At 42.9% G+C, this 21577-nt stretch overlaps 1 long non-coding RNA gene across 1 annotated transcript; it reads left to right on the top strand.

The window, feature by feature from the left end:
* Positions 1-39: 39 nt before the first annotated feature.
* Positions 40-14367, top strand: LOC138789652 (uncharacterized). The gene is made up of 3 exons (XR_011362750.1): positions 40-124; positions 9766-10022; positions 14309-14367. It is a non-coding gene; the product is annotated as an uncharacterized lncRNA (long non-coding RNA).
* The last annotated feature ends 7210 nt before the right edge of the window (positions 14368-21577 follow it).

The following is a 21577-nucleotide window of genomic DNA, read 5'->3' on the forward strand; positions in this document are numbered from 1 at the left end:
CGTCTGGAGGGAAGTATTTTGAAAAGCACTTCCGGCTAAAGAAAAGGCCGTGGGGGAATGTAAATAAAGTGAAACACATCCAGCCACAGATTAGGAAGGCTGTTGTGCTGACATCTTGTGGACAGTATGTGAACTGCAGTGATTTAAAATTGATTTTTTTTTTTTTTATACACGGGACAGTATGGGGAAAAAAAGAATGCATTTTAGGTTTAGAGGAGCTTTACTGTTCCTTTAGTTAATAACTATGTGTAGATGAGGTTTTATGACGTACAGTGGTTCAGTGGTTAGCATTGGTACCTTGCAGTGCAAGTCCTTTTCTTGCTCCTTGGTACTCCATTTCCACCTCTGTTGGGATATTGTCCCACCTCTTCCTTCTGAGAAGTATAAGGGCCCATGCACACAGAGCAAAAAAGGTAAAAATTCCGAGCGGAGTCCCATTGCTTCAATGGGGCTTTTTTTTTGCCTCTGCTTTTCACTCAATTGACACTGAAGGACAGCAATAGGACAGGCAGAATTTCAAGCGGAGTCTGTGGTGTGGACTCAGCTTGAAATTTCCACCTCTTTGCTCTGTGTGCACAGGCCCTAACTTTGGAGACAGGAGAGGGGTCAGGTTGTCATCATTTTATGTGGAACAAATCACACGGCAAAATTGTATTGCCAGTGGCCACTGAATGGCGTTGAAATTAAAGGAGAAGTCCGGCCAAAATTTATTTTTTATATGTTATTACTTATGGAAAGTTATACAATTTTCTAATGTACATTAATTATGGGAAATGCTCATATACTGCTATTTCCCTTAATTTAGTGTATTAGGAAGTGTTAGAATTCTCTCAGAAGCAGTGACGTCACAACGAATGGTGTAATTCCTATGGAGTGTCCAGCAGGGGTCGCTCTATATATAGAAGTCAATGAGTACCATTGACTTCTATATATAGTGCGCCCCTGCTGGACACTCCATTGGAATTACAATGGATGTGTGTATGTAATGTAATGTACTGTACTTTGCGATTGAATACATTTATGGAGTACTTTGGGGAGCAAGTGTACTTGCTCCCCAAAGTATCCCATAAATGTATTCAATAAATACATTTGCAGGGCACAGAGCAGGAAGGGAGAGAAGTGCCATCTACCTCCCCCCTCCCTGCTCGGTGCTGGGCACATATACAAAGTACTACTCCCCCATTATCTGCAGATAATGGGGGAGTAGTACCTGTGCTATCTATCGCCGCCCGCACCGCAGCTGCTCACAGAAGTGTCGCTCTTCATACCCCCTCCTCCTCCCGGCTTCAAACACTATGGTGCCGCTGACTCCCCGCCGCCCACCAGCGCGGCTGACTCCCCGCCGCCCGTGCTGCTGACTCCCCGCCGCCCGCCCGCCGCTGGCTCCCTGGCGGGCGGGCGGCGGGGAGTCAGCGGCACCATAGTGTTTGAAGCCGAGAGGAGGAGGGGGTATGAAGAGCGGCACTTCTGTGAGCAGCGGCGGCATGGGCGGCGATAGATAGCACAGGTACTACTCCCCCATTATCTGCAGATAATGGGGGAGTAGTACTTTGTATATGTGCCCAGCACCGAGCAGGGAGGGGGGAGGTAGATGGCACTTCTCTCCCTCCCTGCTCGGTGCCCTGCAAATGTATTTATTGAATACATTTATGAGATACTTTGGGGAGCAAGGACACTTGCTCCCCAAAGTATTTCATAAGTGTATTCAATCACAAAGTACAGTACATAACATTACATTACATACACACATCCATTGTAATTCCAATGGAGTGTCCAGCAGGGGCACACTATATATAGAAGTCAATGGTACTTATTGACTTCTATATATAGAGCGCCCCCTGCTTGACACTCCATAGGAATTACACCATTCGTCGTGACGTCACTGCTTCTGAGAGAATTCTAACACTTCCTGATACACTAAATTAAGGGAAATAGCAGTATATGAGCATTTACCATAATTAATGTACATTAGAAAATTGTATAACTTTCCATAAGTAATAACATATAAAAAATAAATTTTGGCCTGACTTTTCCTTTAAATTGCATGAAATAAGTATTCAATCACCTACCAACCAGCAAGAATTCCAGCTCTTATGGTCCATTTACACAGAGCGATAAGTCGCCCAATGGAACGATTAACAATTTTGAAGTAACTATGTGTTTTTTATAACGATCATTGTTTAGACAGAAAGATATATCATTTGGAAAAATTGTTATTGGGATCGTTTTAAGATTGCTTAAGCCCATCTCACACATAGGGTGAATCGGTGAAAGACTGTTTACACGAAGCGATCATCTCACACTCAATCTCATTCCAACCTTTCCATCATGGCTAAGAATTAAGAGCTGTCTAAAGACACCAGGGACAAAATTGCGGACTAACACAAGGTTGTGATGGGCTACAGGGCAATAGGCAAGCAGCTTAGTGAGAAGGCAACAACCATTGGCGCAATTATTAGAAAATAAAAGAATATAACTGTCAATCTTCCTCGGTCTGGGGCTCCATGCAAGATCTTGCTGCGTGGGGTAAGAATGATTCTAAAAAATGTCAGGAATCAGCCCAGAACTAGACGGGAGGACCTGATCAATGACCTGAAGAGAGCTGGGACCACAGTCTTGAAGATTACTGTTAGTAATACACTACACCATCATGGATTAAACTCCTGCAGGGCATGCAAGCTTCTCTGTTTACATGTACAGGCCCATTTGAACTTTGCCAATGACCATCTGGATGATCCAGAGGAGACATGGGGGAAGATCATGTGGTCAGATAAGACCAAAATGGAACTTTTTAGTATCAACTGCACTCACCATGTTTGGTGGAAGAAGGATGAGTACAACCCCAAGGACACAGTCACAACCGTAAAGCATGGAGGATGAAACATCACACTTTGAGGGTGCTTCTCTGCTAAGAGGACAGGACAACTGCATCGTATTGAAAGGAGGATAGATGTATCGCAAGATTTTGTCCACCAACCGCCTTCCCTCAGTAAGAGCATTGAAAATAGGTCATGGTTGGGTTTTCCAGAATGACAATGACCCGAAACACACAGCCAGGGCAATTAAGGGGGGCTCCGTAAAAAGCATTACTGGCTTAGTGAGTCACTAGGCTTGTATCCAACAGAAAATTTGTGGAAGGAGCTGAAACACAGTGTTGCCCAGCCACAGTCCTAAAATCCCAGTTGTGTAGCTACCGCGGTCGCCACAGCGACCGGGCCACTACCAAGGGGGGGGGGCCCGCGAAGCCTCCCCTTGGCACCACACTGCCCTCCTCCCTCTTGTGACAAGCAGTGTTTTTCTTGCAGTCACAAGAGGCTGGTCCCCCGTCTGACGCGCGGCTCCCGCCTCGAGTCCCGTCCCTGGCAGCACACATCAGTGACCTCTGTGTGCGCCGGGGAAGTACAGTACTTCCGGTGCAGGGAATGTCTATAACAATCGCCCCTGAGCCGGAAGTAACATCCCCAGCGCACACAGAGCTCACTGGTGTGTGTGCTGCCGGGGACCGAGCCGCGTGTCAGCTGGGGAGGAGACCGAGCCTGCAGATGAGATACACGGCGGGGGAGCGAGTTGCAGGTGAGTGTTTTTTCCCCCTCTGCTTTGAACAGGGGGGTGCCATCTATAAGGGGGATACATGGGGGGGCCATCTATAAGGGGGATACATGGGGGGACATCTATAAGGGGCATACATGGGGGGGCATCTATAAGGGGGATACATGGGGGGCATCTATAAGGGGGATACATGGGGGCATCTATAAGGGGGATAACATGGGGGCCATCTATAAGGGGGATACATGGGGGCATCTATAAGGGGGATAATATGAGGGCATCTATAAGGGGGATACATGGGGGGCATCTATAAGGGGGATAATAGGAGGGGCATTTATAAGGGGGATAACAGGAGTGGCATCTATAAGGGGGATAACAGGAGGGGCATCTATAAGGGGGATAACATGGGGTCAACAAAAGGAGGATACATGGGGGGCATCTATAAGGGAGACAACAGGAGGGGCATCTATAAGGGGGATACATGGGGGGAATCTATAAGGAGGACAACAGGAGGGGCATCTATTAGGGGGATACATGGGGGGCATCTATAAGCGGGATACATGGTGGGGCATCTATAAGGGGGATTACATGGGGGCCATCTATAAGGGCGATACATGGGGGGGCATCTATAAGGGGGATATGGGGGGCATCTATAAGGGGGATAACAGGAGGTGCATCTATAAGGGGGATACATGGGGGGCATCTTTAAGGGGGATAACATGGAGGGGCAACAAAAGGGGGATACATGGGGGCATCTATAAGGGGGATAACAGGAGGGGCATCTATAAGGGGGATAACATGGAGGGGCAACAAAAGGGGGATACATGGGGGCATCTATAAGGGGGATAACAGGAGGGGTATCTATAAGGGGGGATACATGGGAGGCATCTATAAGGGGGAAAACAGTAAGGGCATCTATAAGGGGGATACATGGGGGGCATCTTTAAGGGGGATAACATGGGACCATCTATAAGGGGGATAACATGGGGGGCATCTATAAGGGGGATAACATGGGGGGCATCTATAAGGGGGACAACACAAAGGGGACAATCTATAAGGGGGATAACAGTAGGGGCATCTATAAGGGGGATACATGGGGGGCATCTTTAAGGGGGATAACATGGGGCCATCTATAAGGGGGACAACGGGGGCATCTATAAGGGGGATAACATGGGGGGCATCTATAAGGGGGACAACACAAGGGGGCCATCTATAAGGGGGACAACAGGGACAATCTATAAGGGGGAAACATTGGGGGACATCTATAATGTGGATAACACAAGGGGGCCATCTATAAGGGGGACAACACAAGTGGGGTCATCTATAAGGGGGATAACACAAGGGGGGCCATCTGTAAGGGGGATAACATTGTGGGGCCATCTATAAGGGGGAATACACAGGGGGCGTATACAATAGGGCATGCACAGAGGGATGCATGTACTATAGTGGTCTACAAAGAGGTGGTATGTACTATAAGGGGGTCACATAGAGTCAGCCTACCCACTAAATGAGGGTGTAAAGGGGCCAATACAGATGTACAGTTTGTAGAGAGATGAGGATATTGCCTAATGGAGTGAGGAGCCTAATATGTCTGTCTGGCAGATTCTGTGGATTCGTGGCTCGGAGAAGTTCTCATAATGGCCCAGGGAAGATGGAAAAGAAGATGAAAATGGAAGAACTCTGATCAGAGAAGACGCCCCCTGTGACCTACCTGATATAACTGCACTGCAATGTATATGGTGTATACAACCTATGTACAGCTGGGTCAGCCTCTATATGACTGGATGAGGTGATATTGATCTGTGTACAGTGGATGTTATTTAGTAGCAGCGGTGGTGGTGTTAGTCAGTAGCAGTGGTGGTGTTAGTCAGTAGCAGTTGTGTTGTTAGTAGCAGCGGTGGTGTTAGTTTGTGGCGGTGTTAGTCAGTATGTGGCGGTGTTAGTCAGTATGTGGTGATGTTAGTATGTGGCGTTATTATTCAGTATGTGGCGGTGTTAGTCAGTATGTGGTGATGTTAGTATGTGGCGGTGTTATTCAGTAGGTGGTGGTGTTAGTCAATATGTGGTGGTAATATTTGTTACTTTTATCTGGTACTATGTTTTATTGGATTTAGTATACTGGATTTGGTCAGTAACAATATGGTGGTGATGGTAGTGGTTGTGGCGGTAATATTTGCCCCTTGTATACTGGTATTATTGGCAATATTGGTCTGAGTGTAAAGGATTTGGTTAGTAAAAATATGGCGGTAATATGTATGGTAATAATATTTCGTATATACTGGTATTATTGGCAATATGAGATATACCAATAGCATCGCTTGGTCGAGGAAGGGGGGGCCCAAGTTGACCTCTTGCACCAGGGCCCAAGAGACATTAGCTATGCCCCTGCTGGAACCTGAAAGATCTGGAGAACATCTCTATGGAGGAGTGGGACACAATTCTTGCTGCAGTGTGTGCAAACTTGGTCAAGAACTACAGTAAACGTCAGACCTCTGTAATTGCAAACAACGGTTTCTGTACCAAATATTCAGTTTTTCTATAGTATCAAATACTTATTCCATGCAATAAAATGCTAAATAATTATTTAAAAATCATACAATGACAATGAGTTTTTTTTTATAGGAGGAGTACCTATCTATCATCATGACAGAAAAAAATATATTTGAAAAAAAAAAAATGGTACTTGAATTTACCAGCGCTATATGTTTGTTTATTTATTTTTATTTATAAAATGGGAAAAGGGGGGTGATTCAGACTTTTACTAGGGGAAGGGATTTTTAATAATAAAAACACTTTCCCCCCTTCACATACAGTAATTAGAAGCCCCCCGGGCTACGTCTGGAGAAGCGTGCTGACGCTATAGCGACAAAAGAAGGTATAGCGAAAAAAGTCGAAACACAGGAACAAGTATTCTTCTCTCAAGTATTCTCAAGTATTCTTCTACTTCTTCTAAACTTCTAAAGTACAGTACTACTTTGGGTTGGGACTCTCAGGACAAACTCTCCACTACTCTGAACTCTCATGACCTACTCCTCTCTACTTTTCTTAACTCACTCTACCTTCTCAGCACGCAATCAAGTCAGCACTGATATTCTACCTCTACAGTTCTCTACAGTGCACGCTAAAGTATTCCTTCAGTAACGAAAAGTTTATTTATTTTACTGGGATTAAGTGGTTATTGCACAAGAACCTACCCCGCAGTTACAACGTCCTTGGGTCGTCTCCCCTTTTCTGTGGGTACAACCCGGTAGGTCACCGACCATTGGGGAAAGGGTAAAGCCAGACACAAAAAACTAAAAGCAGGTGTGCCTCATACCTGTGCTGGATGAGCACTACCATCACAACAACATGACATCTGTCCGAGCTATACTCCACCGACCAACCACCATAATAGTGTCGTTACACAGTACCATATCTAGTAAGTGACCGGTCGGGCAACCGCCACAATTACAGTCTATGGGCTAATGCACATGACTGTGAATGCCACAGTTCATGCACTGGCCAGGAGCCTGGATCACAAAAAGGTAGGATCTGCACTTATACAGCCTGTTTTCTAGGCTCCATTGACTTTAATCCCCTTCACAAGTGCACAGTCAGTGATTGTGAGCGGCCTGTGGGGGGGAGGGACCTTTAGAAAGCCAGGGTGCTGCTCATACACTGTTCATGCCAACATGACTCAACGCCTCTCATTCATGGTATCACCACCATGACAGATCTAGCCTCCATGACAGATCTAGCCCCCAACTCCCACATAATGACAGATCCATTCCTGCTGATATGCACCTCCCCTCCCCAGGGGTCCCTCTCTACACTGTCTATGTGCCTCAATAGGGCATATGAAAAGCAGTTGTCATTGTGAGATAAAAAAAAATAAAAAACAACTAGCCCAAGGCTTACTGACTCTATTTACAGTGGAGTTCAAAGAATCAGGCACCCCCAGGACTTTTTATGTGCCAGATCATGTTAACTATTCCAATCATCCCTCTTTGCCTGTATTATATCACCAGAACAATGTGCCACAATTTCTATGGTTGAATTTACAGTTTATGTTCTTAATCCATCCGTGTATTAATAAATTGTTGTGATATAAAGCAGGGAAGCTCCAGGGAATTACTGTATAAGCAAATCTGTACCAACAACTTAAAGAATCCATCGCTCAGTGCTGTTAAAATCTAATGTAGCCAGTGTAAAGGTCAAACATACCACTGCAAGTAATCATTTCCATCCTAAATATGGCCCTGTGCATCTGCTTACACCAGCAAAATGGCCTGTGCTTCCTGCCTATGTCCACTAGAGAGCCCTGCTGCCCTCAAATCTCTCAACTAGGGTTGTGTATAGTTCTTGATCACATTTTTTTATATTTGGAGGCTTTCTTATATAGGGGTCCTATAAATACTTTTAATGAATCCTTAGAACAACATAACTTTTTTATTTTCTCTTTCTGAAAGTAGCATCTTCTTTTATTTATAGTGTTATTTTTACATGAATATAATATGCTGGATTCCATAATAGCACTGTTCCGAAACCAGCTATGGAAAACCACAGGTTTTGAAGCACTGTGTTAACGTATATTATAACTTACAGCTTCTCCATAGTGAGCCCAGCAGCTGATAGGAGTTTGTTCAGGCTTGATGCCACTGAATGGGATAAGTCTCTAATCCTGCCAGTTATGACGTGCACAGCTGTGTGTCACGTGTCCTTCTGCAAATGATCATGCAGGCTAAGCGTCAGTGCCTGTGTAATCTCCTTGACATTATAGTACATCAAGGTACCTCAGTTGAGACATCACAGTGCATTAATGGGTTAAAGGACTAAAAAATACCTCAGTTTTTTCTCCTTCATTTAGACATCTCACTTGCACTTCCTTTTTATAAGACTGGATCAGAAAAAAATCCTTAGTTTCTGTTCCCCTACTGAGAAGACAGTGTAAGTCCTTTATTGACCTCCACCAAAAGTAGGGTACTTTTTAAACCCCAACCTCAAAAGGATTGATCAACCTGTTTTTCCAGTTACAGCTATATTCATTATTGTATTCTGGTCTGAATACTAACAGGGAAACTTAAAGGAAATTGTGAAGATATCCAAGATTATTACAGGTATTTGCAGTCTCCATAAAACTACCAGCTGCAGCAGTCTAGAGAGAGCGCTGTTCGAAGAATGGAGGGAGATCTGTGGAAATGCTTGGGGTAACAGTCATCATTTTGGTCATGGTCTGGGTTAAAGACGCTAAAAGACTTCAACAGGAGCTAGCACACTCCTTAGGTTTGCACAGTGATGGTTGGTTAGTACTTGTAGTTCCCCTGGGCACCAGTAACAGCCAGTGTTATTGAAGATCATCCTGGCCAGTACTGCAGTACCGGCTGAATTATCTTAATTTCTGCTGAATTCGGATGCGGGTTCACCAGTGTGTGCCTGCATCCGAGTTCACCGCTACACACAAAAGAGCATGCAGCCGGAGCTGCATGCTCCATTGTGTGAACTGACATGTTCTGTGTGGCTGCTATTCAATGGCTCTGGCCTAAGCCAGGACAGCTTAGTTACTGCAGCATGAACTCTTAGGCTGGTTCTGTCTCTTATACACTCTCTAGGAAGAACTAAAGACCCCCTCCTGACAGGAAATCCCTACCTTATATAGGATGTTGTAGTGTAAAGAGTGTTTGCTCTAATATACAAACATATAGATGCAACATTACATATAAAACGTAGCTAAACCTGGTTTGTACTTCAGCTCTGCACAGGAGAAGTGAGACACCTAGTGGCTGGAGTGGAATACACAGCTACCAGCACTTGATGTGACACCTGAGTTACTTTACCTGGGTGGTATAAAACTTAGAGAACCCCCTGTGGTGGGACACTACATTTTTGTACTAATTTACATATCTACACATCTGATTTTGCCTTATGAGACAACACCTTTAAATAAGCAGTGATGTTCTTTTCCTCTAAGCCTGTTTTGAAGCCCTCCACTGTTGTTGCTGTGATCAGATCCTGAGGTGACTGTTCACACTTATGGTAAAGAAGGCTTTTGGCCTGTGATGACTGAACCTTTTTTTCCTCCAGATGGAGGGAACATCCCATAGACTTCTGAGGGTGTTTTACATGGAACAGTTTATGAATTTATTTGTATGCGCCATTTTAATAGGTTTGTCACATACCCCTTAGATGTCTATTCTCAAAATGTCTAATTAAATAATGTAATTCTTCAAAACTTTCTTCCAGCTCCAGGACATCCTTTCTGTAAACCAGTGCCCAGAACTGATCAGCATACTCCAGATAAATCTGCAAAAATGCTTTGTAAAGTGGAAATATTATGTCACTCTCCTTTCAATCCATGCCTAATCCATGCATAACTTTACATTTATCTATATTTAACCTCGTGCAAGGTTAATGGTGAAATACTTAATGGGTCTGATTCCTGGATGCTGGTTACTATGGGGTGCCAACAACTGTCTGAAGGGTATTGGCAGTGAACTCTGGTATGTCACAATATTTCATGATTAAGTAAATGTTCCACAGTACTGTACTTACCATATCCACAGCGGAAATGTTACTGTATTTTTTCCAGGGATGTGTCTGACTGAATTTCCATCACTTGTTTTTTTTTCCTTTTGTTCTACACATTTTACATCATTGCGGTGATCTGTAGCATATGCGGTTTTGAGACAACTATAATATGTCTATATCTTATCATCTGATTATAGCCACAAGAGTCAAACCCACTTGCTGTGTTACTCTATCAGTAATAAAGAACCTTCCCCCAATAGAAACTGCAATCATATATTACAGTCCTGTAAAACTAACCTTGTACTTGCCTTGTACAGCTCTGACTAACTTCAGAGCTGCACTCACTAATCTGCTAGTGGAGTTTCTTTGAACAAACCTTGCATTACTTATCTTGTAAAGATCCTATCTTACAGCCTGTGTTATACTCAAAAGTTCCTCTTTGTGCCGTGGCCCAGTGTAACAGGCCAGAGTATATCCCCAGCCCAGACTATAACCAGGGTTAAAATGGTCTAGGCTAGATTATACCCCGGGTATATTTTGGCCTAGGCCAATTCATACCCCCTCAGGCCATTTTATACCCCCATGAAATCAGTAGCATTGAGTGATATACACAAGAATTTCTTAGTTTTTCAACTTTTTATTGAAGATTCGGCTTTATCTGCTGAGTTAAGTGAGAAGCTGACTGTCTTAAATCTTAAGAGTCCAATCACATAGGGGGAGATTTATCAAACATGGTGTAAAGGGAACGTGGCTCAGTTGCCCCAGCAACCAATCAGATTCCACCTTTCATTTTCCAAAGAGTCTTAGAGGAATGAAAAGTGGCATCTGACTGGTTGCTAGGGGCAACTGAGCCAGTTTCACTTTACACCAGTTTGATAAATCTCCCCCATAGGGGACATTTGTCATTGTGTTTGCACCATTTTTTTTGGCTAATAAGGAGATTTTGTGCACTTCATAAATATTTTTGCAAGATTTATTAAGGGTTTTGCACCATTTTTCATCAGTTTCCAATGCCTGCACCTTTTTTTATGTTTGAAGGGGGGGGGGGATGTTCTATTAACTAGTTTTCATTAGATTTATCATGGGTAAATTTCAGTTTTTTTGCGCAAAATCTCACCCTAGTGTAGCTTTGTAGCCAAGCTGTCTTAGGCTGGCGTTTGTGTGCCTCTGTTTTGATCAGTTTTTCCATTAACTTCCATAGTTTAAAAAAAGGATAAAAATACATGAGTTTTTTTAGCATACACAAAAAATGTGGTTGACCACGTTTTTGTGTATGCTAAAAAAGATGCGTTTTGATCCGTTTTTTAATCTGTTTTTTTAACCTCTTAAGGACGGAGCCAAATTTTGTTTTTGCGTTTTAGTTTTTTGCTCCTTGTGTTTAAAAGGCCATTGCACTTGCATTTTTCGTTACGATTACGATTATAATTAATAGTTCAAGCGATTACGCACGCGGCAATAGCAAACATATTTATTTATTTATTTACTTTTATTTAAAACATGGGGAAAGGGGGGTGATTCAGACTTTTATTAGGGGAGGGGGCTTTTTACTAATACCAATACTTTGTTTTTGTTTTTTTGCACTTATACTAGAAGCCCCCCTGGGGTTAGGGTTATTCCCCCTGGGGGACTTCTAGGATAAGTACACTAATCTCTCATTGAGATCTTTGATAGTTATACAGCAAAGATCAATGAGATCGGCACTTAAATGCTTTCGGCTGCTGCAGCCAAAAGCATCCGAGTGCCGAACCGGAATCAGCGCCATTTTGGCGGAGACCCCGGCCGGCACCAGTCACGGAGATCGCTCCTCCGGGACAACGTCCCGGGGGAGCGATCTCCGCCACTAGACACCAGGAAAGTGCTGCATCCGGTAATTGGATGCAGCTGTCATCTTTGACAGCTGCATCTGATTACTGTATTAGCGGGCACGGTCCGATTGCTACAAGCGGCACCTGGGACCGCGGCGGTTCAGAGAGGGGTGGCTGCGCAGTCCCGCTCTGAACACCTCTTGCGGGCACATGACGTACGGGTACGTCATGTGTCCTTAAGAGGTTAATTTGCAAAAAGATTGAAAAAAACGGACCGCACAAAGCGCAGTGCGAACCCAGCCTTAGGCATAAATTGTGCAAGATGTATCAAGGCACTTGCGTATAATAATGATTTTTGCGCAACATCCGTAACATTTTGCGCAGCCCACAAAAACCTCCTGCTCAAAAAAATAGTGCAGATGATGCACTGATGGGACAGCGCCATCTATAGTCAGCTCAATGTAAGCTCTGTACTGTATTTCCCAACAAAAGGAAGCAGCTGTATGTCCAAGTATGATAAAAAAAAAAGATCTATGCACTTTTCAACAAATTAGAGATAAGTGACAAAAACAGCATAAAAAGTGATAACTAGTGAAGTACCTCAACTAGTGAAGAAATTGGTAGCAGCGTGCTTTCTTGCGTCCTTCCAATGCGAGGTACTAGCTAAGACTGACTTGAGGTACGGGGTCCTGGCAGAGGGCCAGGGCCCAGACAGGACCACTGTGGAAAGCCATGTAGCGTGTGTCCTTCCTTAACAACGCCCAGAACGAAAAGAAATTAGTTCCTCCTCCACCCATGTGACTTACTTCCTCCCCAGCGTGTTAGGTGCACTGTGAGTGGGTGAAAGAGTGCAATAGAAGAAGAAAGAGAGGCGTTGATAGGAAAGAAGAAAGCTAGACTTTTACTGGTCTACAGATTCAGGTGACACATAGAAAACTATAACCTTTTGCAATCCTTCAGCTGTGCAGCTTCTATACTCACATATATAATATAGCGACATCTAATGGTGAACTTTAGTACTACTTTCATCATCATAATAACACAATAAGTACAGACTTTTGCTAAGGGTGTATATATATGCAACACCCCTAGTGGGACACCACATAAGCTATTTTACACCCCCTGGTATAGAATATATCCCCTGAAGTACACTGTAGCCTGTGCTAGAACTGAGAAAACCAGTGACATGATAACTTGGAGGGATATAGTCTGGCCTAGACTATTTTACACCCCCAAATACTGAGAAAACCAGTGAAGTAATAACATTATGGTCCAGAGAGATATAGCATGGCCTAGGCTGTTTTAAACCCCCATGTATATAGTTTATGCCCTCGGGTATACTGTGGCCTGGTTCGACATTAGATGGATATATTCTGGCCTGGATAGGTATACTCTAGGCCTAGGCTATGTTATACCCCCAGGTATAGTTTGGTCTAGGCTATTTTATACCCCGGGGTATAGTTTGGTCTAGGCTATTTTACACTCCAGGTAAAATTTGACCTGGGCTATATTATACCCCGGGGGATACTCTGGCCTAAGCCAATTTATACCACGGGGTATACTCTGGCCTAAGCTATTTTATACCTGTGTATAATCTGGACGGGGATTAATCTGGCCTGCTACACTGGCTATGCTCTATCCTTTTTCAAATGTATCTAAAGAAATTGTCGTTAATCTCAATGGCTCACAGTAGGATCTGTGGGGTTTTCATTAGTTTCCAGTAAGAATATTGCTTCAGACCATGCCATATTTGCACTTTGTACAAATTACCCATGATCCACTGCATGTCATGAACAGCAGCAGCTTCCAGAGCGATATCTATGATTATTATACGCAGTGTAAATATTTTATAATATCCAGTATGTAAACTTGAGAAAGCAGAGGAATGATGAATCCACATGGTGTTCAGATCAGTCAGACCACAAGTGTGGAGGATGTCAGGAAGATGAGGGGGGCTGTGCAATTCTCCCCTTTGTATACTCCTGCAGGCGCGTGATGTTTGGTCAGCTCTGAGATGTGCTCACTATGCAATATAACCAAGTCCTTGAGTAAAAGCCAGCTTGTGTAACAGGGACTGACTAAAAAATCTGCTTCCTGTTTGGAAACTACTTAACGGCCTGTTCTTGAGATGACAGAAGACATGGGTCAGAAGTTAAATTATCTTTTTCTGCATATTTAAAGAAATTGACACAAAGCTAATTATTTGCTGAAAGCATATCCATGTTATTTCGATTCTGTGCTGATATATTGGTAAGCCCTTATTTGCAGGCATTTGTTTTCCGAAGCAAAATAATGGAATGATATAGCCCATGACTAGGAGTTTGGAGTGGGGTTGCTTGTTAGAAGCTTCTTAATACCTAAACTTGTAGTGAATTACTGCTATAAGTAACAACTCTGGACAACGCGATTCAGTGCCCCCCAATAAAGGATTGGCAATCTTTCTCTTTTCACAGGACTGGCCGCAAAGACTGCTCTGCAAAGACACGGCTTATGAAAATGTGCATTAGAGGGGTACTATGGAAAAAAATGATTGTTCAATAAAAAGCTAGTGCAAAGCCATACAGCTTCGTATTGTATCTTTATCCCAATTTTGCACATTTTCTGGTAGTTTGGGATTATATTACGATCTTTTGTGCCTCCAACACAGGCTCTCTGCTGCCCCCTCTGTCCATGTCAGGGACCACTAGTAAGCTACTCTGCCACAGACAGTGACCTGGCGGTACATTCAATGATTCTGTCTGCACTTCAGGAGCTAGGCTAGAGGTGCAATGCGGAAAGGACCAGTGAGAACCATGCGTCATTCTGCCAACCATGGTGCCAAGACTTCCTCCTGCTCTTTGGAACAGCTTTTATTTAAAATTGATTTTTCTCTGGAGTGTCCCTTTAAAAAGGGCACTTATTGCAGTTTTAGCTAATTCCCAGGTGGAATTGAGATGGGTTAAAAATGTCCGGTGATTTAGGATCAAAATCCAACTATTCCCTCTTCTGTTCTTCTCAGAGGCATTAGAAGAATAGGACTGCTGTTTGCCACCTTACAAAGAGTGGCTAATGTATAATGATGATTAGAAGTTTATGGCAGCCTTGTCCATTTAGAAAATATAGGAGCCATGGGTGTATTCTGTCACCAGCTGCCTGGGCTTACGGCTGATTTTTGTCCCAGACAGCAACCAATCACAGCTCAGCTTTCAGTTTTCAAAATGAGCTGTGATTGGTTGCTCTATGTCTAAAACAAAAAAATGACTAATTGTTGTCTAATGGTGTGTTTACACAGAACGATAATTCGCCCAATTGAACGATTAACGATTTAGAAAGAACAATGTGTTTTTTATAACGATCAGCGTTTAGATGGAATGATAAATCGTTTGAAAACATTGTTATTGTGATCATTTTAAGATCGATTTGGCCTATCTCACACATAGGGTGAATCGGTGCAAGACTGTTTAAACGAAGCGACCTGCGAATTTTCAGTGAACGACCAATGATGATTTAAGAGCTTGATCGTTCGCAGTGTTTACATGAACAGAATATCCCTCAAATGCGATCGTTATCGCGAAAATTCGAACAATATAATCATTGTATGTAAACGCACCATTAGACCAATTAATCTGGCTCATAGTTTATATAAACCCATATATTCTACAAATACGCAATATATAGAATGACCTATTGAAATGTCTTGTTAAAAAATTCCACTCTGGAAACCAGGGGATCATTTTCTGAACGTCCCTCACTGGAATTCCCCTATACAGCGTCTCTCTGCGTAATAAATATAAAATTATACTGGCTACAAAGTCAACCACAGCCTCAGGTTCACTTCTCTAAGTCAGTAACACAGAAACTAAAGGATATTTTTGTACAATACATAAAACCAAAAGACAATTGTATAATTGGTTAAGAATGTCAAAATAAAATCCAGACCCTTCAGAAGTTCACTTCCATATAATTTTGCTGTTGTCATGCTCCAGTTTTAGTATCTGCATGATCTAATTGGACATATGCACATGAAGAAGGGCTTTTTCAAGACCAGCGTACTCAGACGCCCATCTTAAATTACACCCCCCTTTCCCTGGCCGAATTCACTAAGAGGCGCACTCCTCTTAGTAAATCCAGCTGGCCGTCCATGCTCCTGGTGTACCAAATCTATACCTGCTGCCAGCTCCCGGATTTGGATCATGATTTACGGTGTAAATCCAAATAAATGAGCTGCGGGAGCCTTACCATGCCCCCCCTCCCCAAACCCCACTGCCTGCTCATGCGGGGGATATGGCAGGTGTACGCCAGGTAGAAGGGCCGAATCTGTACCTTCTCCTTAGTGTACACCCCGGCTGTAACTAAATGTTCCCTAAAATGTTCATTATAGTCAGTGGCCACAGGGCCGGAATCAGCACAGGGCTTACCTGGGCAAGTGCCGGGGCCCCAGAAGAGGGAAACGGGTCTGATGTTCTGATGTTCAGCCCACTGACTGTAGTGCAGAGTGAACACTAAACATCAGAAGACACAGGAGGCAGGCAGGACCTGTAAGCGTCCTGCAGAGAGAGACGGATGAAGGACCTGATCACATGACCTGCAGGTCCTCAATACTACAGTGTTGAGATCGGCCCTACAGAGAGGAAGAGGGAGAAGACTGAGCTGTAAGTGCTGTGTGTATACAGTATGTGTGTGTCAGTTAGTAAAGTGTGTGTCAGTCAGTCAGTATGTTTGTCAGTAATGTGTGTCAGTCAGTAGGTGGGTGGGTGTCAGTCAGTACGTTTGTGTGCCAGTCAGTAAGTGTATGTGTCAGTAATGTGTGTGTGTCAGTAGTCTGTATTTGTGTATGTTAGTGGTGTCTCAAATGATTGTGCATAGTGTGTGGATGATGGGTGCATAGTAAATGGATGAGGGGCCAGCTGAGGATTTGTTGCCCGAGGGCCTGCAAAACCCTAAAACCGTCCCTGAGTGGCCATACAGCCTACTAAAATGCCAGAAAGAGATGCTAAGTGCCAGATGACTATTCCTAGCCCTGCTGCCGTTTAGTTCACAGCAGATATTAATGGCATATCCTAGAAAAGGAATCTCTAACCTGTGACTCTCCAGCTGTCCTGTGTGACCCTTAACCTGCATAATCCACTGGTATTATCTCCCTGAAGTTGACATGTATGATTGATTTCTGTTATCTATAATGGTAAAACATGTTCTTCATTTTATCTTGACATCTGAATTTTACAGAGGTTCTATGATTTTATATAAATGAGGCTAAGTGATTAAAAAACAGTTATTACATTTAGTTATGAAGTTTGGTCCATAGGCCTCTGATGTCAGGCACGTTCTCATTCACACCAGTTTCCCCTGGGGAAACCTATGAGCAAACTCATATGTTCTCAATCTTGCCCTAAAATCATTACTAGCGGCTTCAATTTCCTCAATGGCTTCTACTGTGTTTTCCCAAAAATAAGACAGTGTGTTATATTATTTTTTGCTTCCAAAGGTGCACTAGGTCTTATTTTCAGGGGATGTCTTATTTTTCATGAAAAATAATTCACACGTCACAGCAAGGACACAGCGTATGGTATGGCAGCTTCCGGCCACCAGAGGGAGCTCACCACAGCACACTTGTACAGCACAACAGGGACAGCATACGAAATGGTACAGCAGGCAACTGGATAATGGCAGACTGTGTGCAGTTCTACATCTGCCGGTAGGAGACAATGGGGATGGCGGCAGGCCTCTTGCCTGCACATTTACAAGTGACGGCCACGGAAGGGAACATCAAGGTTGGCGGCAGGTGACAGGTTCATGTCCTGCATGCAGCTGCTCTGCAGCGGATGGTGAAGGTAGGGGACAATGGCTAAAAAGAATCACAGCTGCAGGCCCCGGTGTTCTGTTCGGCGTGCATGCATCCAAACAAAAAACTTTACTAGGTCTTACTTTCAGGGGAGGCCTTATATTTAGCAATGCAGCAAAACCTCCACTAGATCTTATTTTTAGGGGATGTCTTATTTTTGGGGAAACAGGGTAGTTACACCAAGGCTATGTTCACATGATATTTTTTCCTTTCCATTTTTTTTTTTTTTTTAAATGATGTCCGTCATTTGCGTTTTGGACCTTCGTCATCACAATGATGGCTGTTGGTACATTATTTTAGTTTAGGTGGAATAATTGCCCTTTGGCTGTGTCTTTAATTGAAGTCGATTGAATGTAATATTAAAGATGGGAAAGGACAGTGAAAAAATTATTGAGCGTGAACAACTAAAAAAAATAACGTCCACTGTTTGCAAAAGACGTCCACAAATAATTGTCATTATCATTATTTTGATCTTGGCGTAAACAACATCCGTCAGTTCATACTCTGTGTGCTTCGGACATCCGTGATTCCATTAACTTCAATGTATTCCATTGAGGTCAATAAAAATGCTTTTTTAAAAGAAAAAGCATACGCCATTGGTAAACATAGCAGTATATCGGTGCAAAAAACAAACAAACAGAGACTCAAGTATTGCTGTACTTGTACCATGATCATGACCTCCCATTCTTTACACCTCTATTCTGCTATTCATGCTCTTGTATCTAGAACTTCTCTAATGTTTCTTAAAAAAAAAAAAGTAATGTTATTTGCTCTCACTTTTAAACCCTCCAAATAGAACCTAAAACTTTCTTTTGATCAGTGGTGCATAACCCGACTTAAGGTTTTCCTCTATATTTGTATGAAAGTGCTCAATGGATTTCCTCCTTTGGGTATTATGTGACCAGTAGGAAATACCCTGGAACAATCTTCACAATAGAAATGTTATTTCCCAATCACATTCAGCATTTATTATTAGCAATCCTCTCAATACCAGTTCTATACTCTACCAGTTTATGTCTTGTTAAATGTATACTTTGTAAATACATATTTTTTTAAATCAACTGTTGTCAGAAAGTTTTACAAATTTGTAATTTACTACTTTAAAAAAAAAAATCTCAAGCCTTCCAGTACTTATCAGCTGCTGTATGTCCTCCAGGAAGTGGTGTTTTCTTTCCAGTATGAGAAAGTGCTCTCTGCTTTCACCTCTGTCCATGTTAGGAACTGTCCAGAACAGTAGCAAATCCTAAAAGAAAACCTCTCTTCCTCTCCAGAATGGAAAGAATACCACTTTCTGCAGGACATATATCAGTTGATAAGTACTGGAAGACTTGAGATTTCGTAATAGAAGCAAATTACAAATCTCTGGCACTTTCTGGCTGTTATGGCCGCAGCTGTGACCTGCACATCGGGTTGTGGCCATGCTTTTTCACTGGTGCCTGCCCTCCCATCACACACCCCATGTGCCAGACGCAGGACCGTCTGCAGCTCTGTCCCTGTATCCTGGTCTCCTTGGTGCCACATGTCCCCGCCACCTAGGGCATGTGTTCCGACACAGTAAAATTTACTGTAAAAGGGCCGGTGCGCCCTTAATTGGATTTATGTGCACCTGTTTTTAAATAGTCTTGCCTCTTCCTGGGTCCCTTGCAGGATCCTTAGTGCTCACAGCCTAATGAGAAAGCACTCCATGCCAGGATTTAAAGTATAGACCACCATTTTGAGAAGAAATCCCCCTTATCCCGACCAGATTTTATGTACTAGATCACAAGGATGGATCATACCATACATTATGCATAGTGACCATTTTCTTTGGAAATTCGGGGCTGCTGGGCCCCAGCAATGCAGTGCCTGGTGGCAGAGGAGACACACCCTGCAGGGGCCCATATTGGTATGTTACAGTAGCTCAGGGTAAATGCATGACCCTGCAATATATCAATATATTTACTATAAAATTACTAAACTCCTTATATAGAATAATTTCTGCCCGTGCCATAGACTCCATTCTATGGTCGGGCGGATTCTGTCGTCCGCCCAAAGACATGTCAATCCTTTGGGTAGACGGTGGAATCTGCCCAACCATTGAATGGAGTGTATGGCACAGGCGGAGATGGCACAAGCAGCGGAATCCATAGCGAGTTATCTGCCCAGATTCCATAGTGTGAACACACTCTTAGGTGCAGCTTGTTGGCACTATGCTAATTAGTTGCTGCTGCCTTGTTAATAGAGGCCTATTTACTAGAGATGAGCAAACCGGGTTCGGGTTCGAGTCGATCCGAACCTGAACGTTCGGTATTTGATTAGCGGTGGCTGCTGAAGTTGGATAAAGCTCTAAGGTTGTCTGGAAAACATGGATACAGCCAATGACTATATCCATGTTTTCCACATAGCCTTAGGGCTTTATCCAAGTTCAGCAGCCACCGCTAATCAAATGCCAAACGTTCAGGTTCGGATCGACTCGAGCATGCTCGAGGTTCGCTCATCTCTACTATTTACTCAATGTTGAATTCATTGTTTCTGGGAACATAGTATCCAAATTCAAGTCTGCTGATTTATATGAAATCTATTTTTTCTTGGTTGCGCATCCAAAAACAAACTTCTGTGAATGGCCTGAGGGAGGTAGGAAGGGGGAATTAGGGTGGGGGATGGAATTGAGGCTTTCTGACTCATCTTGCTACCCAGTTATGCAATCGGGTCTTTGTCAAAAGAGGAAGCGATCTTTTGTCATAGCGGATAAAGGTTGGAAGGATTGAAGCCTTGGAATTTTATTCTTACTCATCACATAAACAGTTAAAAAAAATAAATTATATATATATATATATATATATATATATATATATATATACACTGTGTATTTGTGTTATAACAGCTTTAATCAATAGGTACTGGCTGAAAATATTACAGGGAGTTGGTTATCATTATGAATCCATAAAGTTAAAAGTGTGGAGCCATGTAACGTTCTTGCTGTCCCGCATACCCCATTATAAGTCAGTGTTGGAATCCATTTGTAATAAATGGTTGCCACAAAAAATATGAACAGAGCCTAAAGGTATAGTCTAACAGTGCAACTAATGATGCAAGGCAACCCTGCTTGCTTCTGATGACCAATAGATTGCCAGTAAAACGGCCAAATCATACATCCAATTAGCCTTTTTAGATTTTGTCAGCATGCAATTGCTGTGCACCATGAAACTGCATTCTAAGAAGGTTAGAAACAATAGTAATCATATACTACACATTGGTTTCAGCTGTATTACTGACAAGTGTATGGTCCCTTTAGTTAAATGGTCCAGCCCTGGTCCTGGTCCAGTCCAGTGTTTTTTTTTCCAGATAAACCAAAATGTGTGGAGGTGTTTAGGTCTTTTAAATGGAAACATGATTACTGCTTGGTAGTTTCTGCACATCCACCTTTGCATATATTACATGTGGATTCTTATATCTGCTGATTTCACCCTATACATTGATGGATTGAAAACAGCAGTATGCACATGTGGAGGGGGTTAATAAAACCCCTTTCACATGCACTGAACTATAAATTGCTGGAGTGTAAAGAATACGCTGCAAAACCCTCTAACATCACACATGTATAGGGACCTGAACCCTGGACCCTGACACTAAAAATCTTATGTGCCACCAATAGGATCTATTCCTTCCTTTATTTTCCCTTTTACTTTTGAATTCACTACTGGCTTTAGCTCAAAAAAATGAACTGTATCGTTCTTTCAAAAATGATGTGTATGAAATCACTTAGGCTGGTTTCACACAAGACATTTTGCGTTGTTCTTAAAGAGTCACTCTCGTAAAAATTTGTAACCCATTGTAATTGGGTTTATTAGCCAAATATGCCATTATCTGCATGTAAAAAGCCTTTTCCCAGGTCCCCCCCTCATCTCTTTTCTGTCATCCA

Source organism: Dendropsophus ebraccatus, chromosome 4 (genome assembly GCF_027789765.1).
Source record: "Dendropsophus ebraccatus isolate aDenEbr1 chromosome 4, aDenEbr1.pat, whole genome shotgun sequence".
Taxonomy (NCBI): domain Eukaryota; kingdom Metazoa; phylum Chordata; class Amphibia; order Anura; family Hylidae; genus Dendropsophus; species Dendropsophus ebraccatus.